The following is a 9,634-nucleotide window of genomic DNA, read 5'->3' as shown; positions in this document are numbered from 1 at the left end:
AATTTCTTTTTATTTGGTTATATTTTTGAATAAAACCTCACTTGTTTTGTTAAACCTCTTCTTAAAGTGTTTATTTAATATTTGGACTTCAGTCTTCACACATTATACACTTCACATCAACATTTTATCATTAGTACTATAACATGAAAAAATGATCTCTTTAAGTTATGTGTTCAGCATTTCTTGCCTTGCATTACCTGTCACCTTACATTTATCCAGATCATTGTAGACACAGAACACAAATGAAATGCATGTGTTCCAAGTAACAATTATTTACCCTTTACAACTCCAGGCACCTCACACCCAGATAAAGAGACTTGAGCTGGGAGAATGTTTTGCCCGATTTGGGCTGTGGCAGTGGGGTGTGGCGGTGGGGGTTGGATAGCAGGCTGCTTGTGCTGATCGACACATTTACAAAACAAGAGATACGGATGGAGAGGTGTGAAGAAAATTAAGGTGGCCTGGGATTATGATATTTTTCGTAGGCTTCTGGGATTCTAGTATTAAGTAACATATAAAAAGAGCATTTTTTAGGGGGGACTGTTTCTTTAAAATGAGGATAAAGTATTTCAGATGTTGAGCAGTTGGATTGAATAGCCTCTGCTTAGGCATATTAGTTAGTCAGGTACTTTGACTTTGTCTTTTTCTCACGTCTTAATTGCCAATGGTTTTCTACAACCCATTGTCTTTGGCCTTTTTTCATTCAATTCAGACAATTAGTGTGCCTCAGTCCTTTATCTTACCTCATTTTCGTTGTTCATGGTCCTTTTTGGATGACTTTTCCCATCCTGCTCAATTCAAACATATCTTTTCAGACAAAGGTGACACAATAGCAGTGTAGTTAATGCTGTTGTCCCACACTTCTTGAACACTGAATAAGAATCCTTTGTGATTCTATTTTCTTCTTCATGTGAAGTTTCCAAAGGATTTCTGTATTTCTTTTTTGAATTTTTGTTCATTTTAAATTTCCAAAGGATATGGGTGTGCTTTCTTTTTTTGAATTTTTGGTCTTGAAAAGTGATCCTTCAGTGTTCCCAGTCCGTGTACTTTTTGGTATTTGAAATTTCATTTCAGAAAATATCATTTAAAAAAGAAAAAGAGACACTTATTTGATTTTCAACTTAAAAGGGAAAAATGAAAAACGCAGAACAATTACTTTTTTCTTTCGTACATCAGAAAAGAAAACTGCAAAAAACGAGAACGAGAAAGGTCCGTGTACTTTTTGGTATTTGAAATTTCGTTTCAGAAAATATAATTTAAAAAGAAAAAGAGACACTTATTTGATTTTCAACTTAAAAGGGAAAAATGAAAAACGCAAAACAATTACTTTTTTCCTGTTGTTCTTTCGCACATCAGAAAAGAAAAATGTAAGAAACGAGAACGAGAAAACGGCCTTTATTTATTTTATTTGAACCGGACGTTTTTGTAGGTCAACAACCTGGTCAGGTAATGCGCCACTTGTAGCAAACACGAGTCACTGGTGTGTAGACTGGACCATCATCATGACGTTGGAACAGTACTCAGACGTGATTTTAGAGATGGCAAAACAAGGCCTGTCATCGAAAATTATATCTGAGCGTCTGTCATATCAACACGGAAAAGCTAGAGGGTTTTCTGCGAGAAATGTCAGAAAGTTTTGTGCTGAGCAAATCTCTGGCTGTCGACTCTCTGACACACATTTGGAAACAGAGGTGGCAAAAGCTATAAATGAGGTAAGGCACTCTCTTCCTACACCTTATGATTGTGTCTGCTTGTCTTAACTGGGGGTAGGGGGGTTATTTCGAGACTGTGTGGGCGTGCGTTCATGCGTCTTGCAGGTGGTGGGTTGTTATTTAAAAGATGTCTGTGTGGTATAGCAGGTCCACAGCTCACGTCAAGAGGGCCAGTTTTAAATAAATAATCGCAGCACTCGCGGCGTACTGTAGAGAGGGGGCGTGGTAAGTGTGGTGGATCGGTTCCCAGGGTGATTCGTTGATGCGGGTGATTCTCACTTAAGTGCACAGGTGAGGAGTCGTCCGCATCCGTAATTGTTCCCAGGAGCTGCTAATTGCCACAACTGATCCACATCCCCGTAATATTAAATAGAAATGCGAGGGGGCTAGCAGGGGGATGAGGAGACGGGACGGGACGGGACGTTGCTGAGGAAGAATGTGTGTGCGTGTGTGTGCGTGCGTGTGCGTGCGTGCGTGTGTGAGAGCAAGCAAGCGAAGGCTCACAGGCAGCTGGACAGTTGAGCCCTAGTGAGGTGTTTGGCCGACACCTAGGGCAGTCGATTGTGGTCGCTCCAGCTGAGCATTCTGTGAGGAGCGGGAGTAACCAGAGAGAAGGATGGCTTACCGTGGAAGACAGCAGGTCTCATGAGGCTTGGGAGATGGATTCCCCAGCGTCAGCGCCCTGGCAGTTGGGGGACCTAAGTCTCAGTCTGGAGAGTGCTAAACTGAAGCCAGGAATCGGGAAGCCTACAGATCAGGAGTGGAAAGGTCAGCTGCAGGTAGGGCGACTCTCCTGTTGAGAAGCCCGATGGGAGAAGCAGGTGAATCGCCAGGTAAAAGACCCCGGGCTTTGTGTTTCTAAAGGAGTGCTTCATGCCATTGTTTTAACCTCATTTTAAAGGATTCATTTATTTATTTTTATTTTTTAAACCTCCACTTCACTTCTGTTTTTAATGGATTATTTAAGGAAGATTTTGAAACGCACTGCACTTATTTGGATACTTTGTTTTTGTTGTTGTTTTAATAAAAGCACTTTAACACCATCCCCTTGTTTCATTGTTATGCCTCACTGCCGAGTTCCTCGACATTACCGATGGTGCAGGGTTCAAGGGCTCCCGTAAGGACGATGGGAGCATGGATTAAACCCGCATCCTCCGTCTGTCACTGATATTAGTATAGTTAATTAGCACAATAATGCTTTAGCATTACACATTTGGTTTTAGAATATGCTACTTTACATTTGTTCTATTATGAACTTTATTTTAAACAGGTGGGCCCAACATATGGCCGCAAAATGATGAAAGATTATCTGTCCACGAAAGGGATACATGCTGCAGAAGGACGAATTGGGTCAATTTTAAGAGAGGTGCATCAACCTTATCATGGAGCAAGATGCCAAGTATGTTATTTGGTAATCTTCTGCCAGAACTGTATTCAAAAGCTCTTTAAGTCATATTTGTGATATAACACCTGTAATGGTAATTCTGTTTCACCGAATAGTTTGAATTGGTGGGCACTTCTTCAGCTAATGAGAAAATCTTTCTTTATCCTATTTGTTGTCATTTATTCTTGTGATTTTTTTTTTTTTTTTTTTTTTTTAAGGGAGCTTGGAATCTTAATCCCACACCATACCATGCTGAATACATGGGGCACTAGCTTCACCTGGACCAAAATGAAAAACTTGTGATGTTTGGGGTCACCCATGTTTTAACTATAGATGGGTTCAGCAAAAAGATTGTGAGTCACTCCACAATGCCTATCAAAAACAACTTGACCATCTATGAAGATGTTTTCAGGTAATACAACCTCACAAACCTTTTATTTTATTACTAAACAGTGTTTAGATGGACATGTAATAATGAAGTGTCAAGTCATATGGGCTCTGTCAAATCATATTTATCTGTTTTTAACTGGCACAAAAAATTTACAATATTTGAATTTAAAATAGAAATACACAAGATGTTTCTGGTGTCCTGTCCTGGACTATAAAACATTAACTTACCAAACATTTTGATCAGTATTTCAACTTAATGTTGACAGATATATATGGTGTTTGGATGAAAAGTGAGAAAAATAAAATTGCACATGAATCAGAACTCGCATTTATTGCACGGTTAAACTGTGGTCATTTATGAATAGAACAAAGTTCTTGGGTTTCCACATTTTTCATTTGTACTGACACACATCTACAAATTCTGAACAGGACAGTGACCTTACAAAGAAATTTAAGGCAGTCTGGGTAGGAATGGTGCCAACAACTCATAAATAACACAAATGGGTACATTCAACATTAATAATGTAAAAATAATCCCTTTTAACTGGTCAAAAATCAAAATACTTTGAAAAGACAGTAAAATGTTCATTATTTGTCCTGTACCAGGCCTGCAGTGATTACCTATGGTATGTGGGACCAGGTGCGAGTGGACCATGGAAAGGAATTTTATTTGACACTGTTCGTGCAGGAGATGCTGTCACATCATCGCTTCAATCAGGGGAGACCACCATATTTACAGACTTCATCCACAAGAGTAAGATTTTCGTACCATTAATAAAAGCTGAAATTCTTATACTTCTATTTACATACTTGCAAAACATATTTAAGAGATGTTTCTGCTGACTCAGAACCACACAGTTGAAAGGCTTTGGCCTGAGATCAACAACCGTGTCAACTATCCACTGAAAACGGCCCTACTCCAGCTGATGGACCAAGAGGAGATAGATATGGAGGACAACCTTGTGCGTTACTGTGTGTCCAACCTGACCTGCCAGCTGTGCCACATTGGTCTTGCAAGTGTGGCAGAATCATGGAATGCTCATAGAATCCCAGGTAAAAAAAGTGTGAGAATGATTACAATCCTGATAATGACCACGTTTAAACACCTGCTCTTATTTTGACAGGAAAAGGCATACCAAATCACTTTGTGGAACCTGGGTGTAAAAGAAGGATTTCTCCAGAGCTCTTACCACATGCACTTGAAGCTGCAGACCTTTACAGGCAGCACTTGGGATCTGCCCTCAAAGAATATTCAACTTTTGGAGTTGATCCCTTCACAGCAGAACAGGAGAAACTAAGAACGGAGAGTAATTTTGCAGAAAAATATCCTGACATTTCACATTTGTTTTTCAGAGCCGTAAGCAGTGACTTTACACCATACAAAGAAGCTCTGCTCTTTCTCATAAATGTAACTCGGGGAAATGTATGAACTGCTGCATCTGAACACAGGAACAATCAACGGACTATAAATGTAAACCTTTTGTGTGTGTGTGTGTGTGTATACACCACATTACTGATCTGTAAAAAATGATTTTAACACAGAAAATGCAGCTGTTAGACCAGTAACTTCTATAACACCGTTGTTGGCCTCCCTGCATTTTGCACAATGCTGAGATGTCTCTAGCCACTGCTCCACACATGTCTTGCAGCCAATAATGCTTCTGCAGCACCGTGACAGCACTGGTTCCTCAATGATGTCTGCAAAAGTAAATCAGAAAAATGACAGTTATCCATTTACCTAGAACTTGGTTCAAACTGTATGTTCCAAGTCTGTCTTATGACATTCATTTACAGACAACATATACCTATATATACTGAAAGTTTTTGGTCCTGCAGTAATTCTTCTTGCTCATGCTGTTCTGAGAAAGTCCCTCTCTATAACCACTTTCAATGTAATTGATGGGGGACAAAGTCCGTCCTCTTCCTGTGCAAAAACTGCTTTTACATTTATTGTTAAAAAGGGGAATAGGTTTTCTTGATTAACTGAGGAAGAAAAATAGAAATCTACCTTTTTTTTTTTTGGCACGCCAAATTTTTGCTTGATTCAACGTAGGTAGCTGCAGCCCCATTTTAACTTTGAACTTTTAGGTTTTGCATGACTGTGGAATTTATCACCCATCACTTACACTGTAATCAGTTTGAAAAGCTATATTTTCATAGTCAAGAGAGCAGGGACAACTTCAGCTCAACTAAATGTTCATATGAGCTTGGGACTATTATGTTATAGTAGAGCTGCATCTTGATTGTCCCAAGTCTCTAAATGGACACTGCTAAGTAAAGAGCTAACTTGTTAAAAATAAGTTTGACCAAAATATTGCTTGAATGTGGTTTAACTATTTTTACAATTAACAGTGTTATAAAAAGTTTAGATGTAGTGCAATTACTTTGCAAATTGTGAACACACTCATACAAACCACACAGCTAAATCCCTCCTTGATGGTCTGCAGTTTGGGAGCAGTGAGTATGACTCTCTGAGTAACTGCAAGATCAGTGAGCTCTCTGATTGCTGCTGTCACAGCTGGTAGACTTTGAGATGCCATCACCAACTCTTCTATTTTGTCACTGACTTCTCCCAAACCGGCACTGTCATCATCTTTACGGTTGCTACAAATACAAATGGAAAATCAAATGTCAATGGGTACTGACTGGCTTAAAGGTACATCCCTGTATTGATAGATGTGATGATGTCTTACTGCTATGAGATTATTGCTGTTCATCCTATAGCATATAAATTTGTATTGATTTTACATACCTCAGTCTCCTCCTCTTTGTTCGCTGGAGGCTATTAAAGTCTTGTTCAGGTAGAGCAAGAACTTTTCGTGCATTTTGTTTCCAGTACTGTGACCCTATGGATGAAAAACAAAACCGAAGAAAACTGTTTAGAAGCTAATACCAGATTCTTTGTAATATTTAGTTTTAGGGTAAGTGTCCCTCCATAGGATATTATGGGTTTAGCTGTAATACTGTGGCTCACCTGTTGTGCCTTCTGACTCCAGAATTGCATTGCCCTGTGCATCTGTCAAAATTATGGGGTTGTAATTGCCAATGGCATCTTGAACTTTTCCTACTATCCCCTGAAGTGTAGCCTCACACTCTTAAGAATCGTACAACCACCATTCTGTTGGGAATCAACCTCCCACCAACCACCTCTGCAAGGTACACTGATCTGTAAAACAAAACGTTATTTTACATTTCTTGTAAAAGGCAGCAGGCCACAAATCCATTCAGTGATTGTTTGCTACTTGGGCCAATTCTACTAGCACAGCTTTGATTTTCTTAACAATTCACCTATCCATGCTCGTCCGGAGAATTATGTTCCTTTACATTTTGTCTGTTCTGTAATTTATATATAACAAATATTCAATAGAACCGACACACCCTACCTCTGAAATGTTTTGGAGGTCACAGGGGGACTTGATGTAGCACGTTGTGAATGTGAAGTGCCAGCCGCCGCCACAGCCGGTGCTCGCATAAATGCAAAACGCTGACCGCTGGAACCTGCTGCTGGCATTGATTCCATATCTTCTCCGTGGACCTCATAGTGACCTCTGGTTGTCAGGTCTAACGCGCTGAAAACACCAGAGGCTCCTCCGGGGAACATGGCCACGTTTGAGTCATTCGTGATGTACACAGTGTGTGCTGACACCTGTTTAAGAAAACTTTCTGTAAATCATGTTTCCCTCCTAACATGTGTTACACTTGTGCGCACTGTTAATACTCGTAAAACTAGTACCCGGTAAAAGCCAATGAGCCACGATTCACACATTTACACTTTCAAAATGCTAGCACTATAAAAACTGCAAGACTTAGTGTTGGTAAATTAAATCACGAAATGTTAGCTGTTTCGCAGTAAGTAACAATAATAATGCTCATAAAAGAACGGCTGCATCAATGAAGCAAAGTTTGTATTTTTACCTGAAAGATGCGACTCAGTTTTTCTGCAGTCATGTCCTCGTCTCGGAGTGTCACTCTTTTACTGTTCCGAAAAACAACGTAATGGTCCATCCTCTGCTGATACGAGTGTAAGGCCTGATCGATGTGTTGTGAGGGGGACTGTTCGCACGTGTCGTCAAAAATCGCGCAGAAGTACTTCCTGTTTCAGGCAACGAAAATGCGTCTGTTTTGTTGTTTTTGAGCTATAACACTTTCATTATTTGAATCACAAATAAATCCATAAAAGTATGTGGAATTTTAAGTTTATGACTGCTATTTGATACCACTGAATTAAAAAATACCTTATTTTCCCTTATTTTATTCTTTAATCAAAAATCAAAATCTGAAAATTCCTTTCATTTTCGTGTTTTTGTTTTTGCTTCTAAAACGAAATTTCAAATACCAAAAAGTACACGGACCGAGAAAACACCCTTTATTTATTTTGTTTTAACCAGACGTTTTTGTAGGTCAACAATCTGGTCAGGTAATGCGCCACTTGCAGCAAACACTGGTCACTGGTGTGTAGACTGGACCATCATCATGACGTTGGAACAGTACTCAGATGTGATTTTAGAGATGGCAAAACAAGGCCTGTCATCGAAAATTATATCTGAGCGTCTGTCATATGAACTTGGAGAAGCGAGAGGGTTTTCTGTGAGAAATGTTAGAAAGTTTTGTGCTGAGCAAATTTCGGGCTGTCGACTCACTGACATACATTTGTAGATAGAGGTGACAAGCTTCAAGGCTGTCGATCGATGTGTTGTGAGGAGGACTGTTCACATGTGTCGTCAAAAATCACGCAGAAGAAGAAGTACTTCCGGTTTCAGACAACGAAAATGCGTCTGTTTTGTTGTTTTTGAGCTATTACACTTTCATTATTTGAATCACAAATAAATCCAGAAAAGTATGTGTAATTTTAAGTTTATGACTGCTATTTGTTGCCATAGAATTAAAAAATACCTTATTTTGCCTCATTTTATTCCTTTTTGCTTCTAAAATGAAATTTCAAATACCATAAAGGACACAGACCATTTTCTGAGTTTGGTGAACTATTTTTGGACTTTCTGTTGGTGACACTTTTTTTCTGACCCATTGACTTATAATCCATCTCCACATCCCTCCTTGTCATTTTCATTTTGGGTTTTAAAAAGCAGGTGGTCTTGACTATGCTGATCTGTTGGCTCTTGAGACTGGCATTTATTAGTAAATGTTTCCTTTTTCCTCTCAGCCTTCTGGCTACAGCAGAACAAGTATTCTGTTAATTATAGATGTATTGCGTAGTCATAAATGGAGTCTGCCTTTTCTAAAGGGTGAGTAGAGCTGTCTTAATTTGTGGGAAAAATGTACAGTCCAGAACATTCTGGAAGACAGAAAGAATTGAAAAACAAAGGGAACAAATAAATGAACTTACAGCTGTCACGCAACACAGCATTAAGCATGCATAGCTGGCTAACACACTCTTTTTTTTCTTTTCCTTATTCAGCTATTTCATCTAAATAGTTTGACAGCATTAAACTTCCTCATTATACAAAGTTGTAAAATCGAACATGTATAACTGACTTACACACTTCAGAAACAAGACCACATTTTGTATCCAGTAGCTTTTAAGACATGAAACATGAAAGCCTTTTTTTGTAAAGAGCAGCAGCTCAAATACGTCCCACTGACTCTTCACGCTAAGCGAACATGACTTCCGACGAATCAGGAGACAATTACTCTTTTCTCCGCAGAGCCTCTCTGTCTCTGTGGGCCCTGCATGCGGCTGCTTTTGGTAAAAGCTCCTTTCGGCACCGTATACACATGCACGGCCCCCAAGAGGAATAGAGCTTTTTCTGTCAGGCAGCCTTGAAAAGTGGCTCCACTTCCCCTTCCAGCTCCTTCCTGCGTTCGATAAGATGAAAGCACCTGCTCTGTTCAGTGGCCAGGGATGACACACAGCTCTCTGTTCCCAGCACACTAGGCCTATGTGACGTGGCCCCTCGAAGCAGGCAGCCACCAAGCTAATGCTGTGAATTAATGCATTTTTAATGAGAGCTGCTGCAACAGGAGTTCCCTGCATCTGTTGTTGTTTGGAGTTGAAAGCTGTTTGGAAATGCAGTGTAACAAATACGAAGAGTAGTGTTGTACTTCACCCCTGCCACACTCAACTCCAGAGGAGTATAGCATGATAAATTAAATTAAATCATTTACTACTTTTATTTGAAGTTGTCTTATA

At 39.6% G+C, this 9,634-nt stretch overlaps 1 long non-coding RNA gene across 1 annotated transcript; it reads right to left on the bottom strand.

Moving 5' to 3' along the window:
• Window positions 1–1,043: 1,043 nt before the first annotated feature.
• On the bottom strand, window positions 1,044–8,056 carry LOC127526065 (uncharacterized). The gene is made up of 3 exons (XR_007933685.1): window positions 7,927–8,056; window positions 1,328–1,477; window positions 1,044–1,162 (listed from the first exon to the last, which is right to left on the bottom strand). It is a non-coding gene; the product is annotated as an uncharacterized LOC127526065 (long non-coding RNA).
• Between the last annotated feature and the right edge of the window lie 1,578 nt (window positions 8,057–9,634).

The sequence above is a fragment of the Erpetoichthys calabaricus genome, chromosome 16 (assembly GCF_900747795.2).
Source record: "Erpetoichthys calabaricus chromosome 16, fErpCal1.3, whole genome shotgun sequence".
NCBI lineage: Eukaryota > Metazoa > Chordata > Cladistia > Polypteriformes > Polypteridae > Erpetoichthys > Erpetoichthys calabaricus.
Note: the sequence above shows the minus strand (reverse complement) of the source record. Positions and strands in the feature narration are given on the sequence as shown.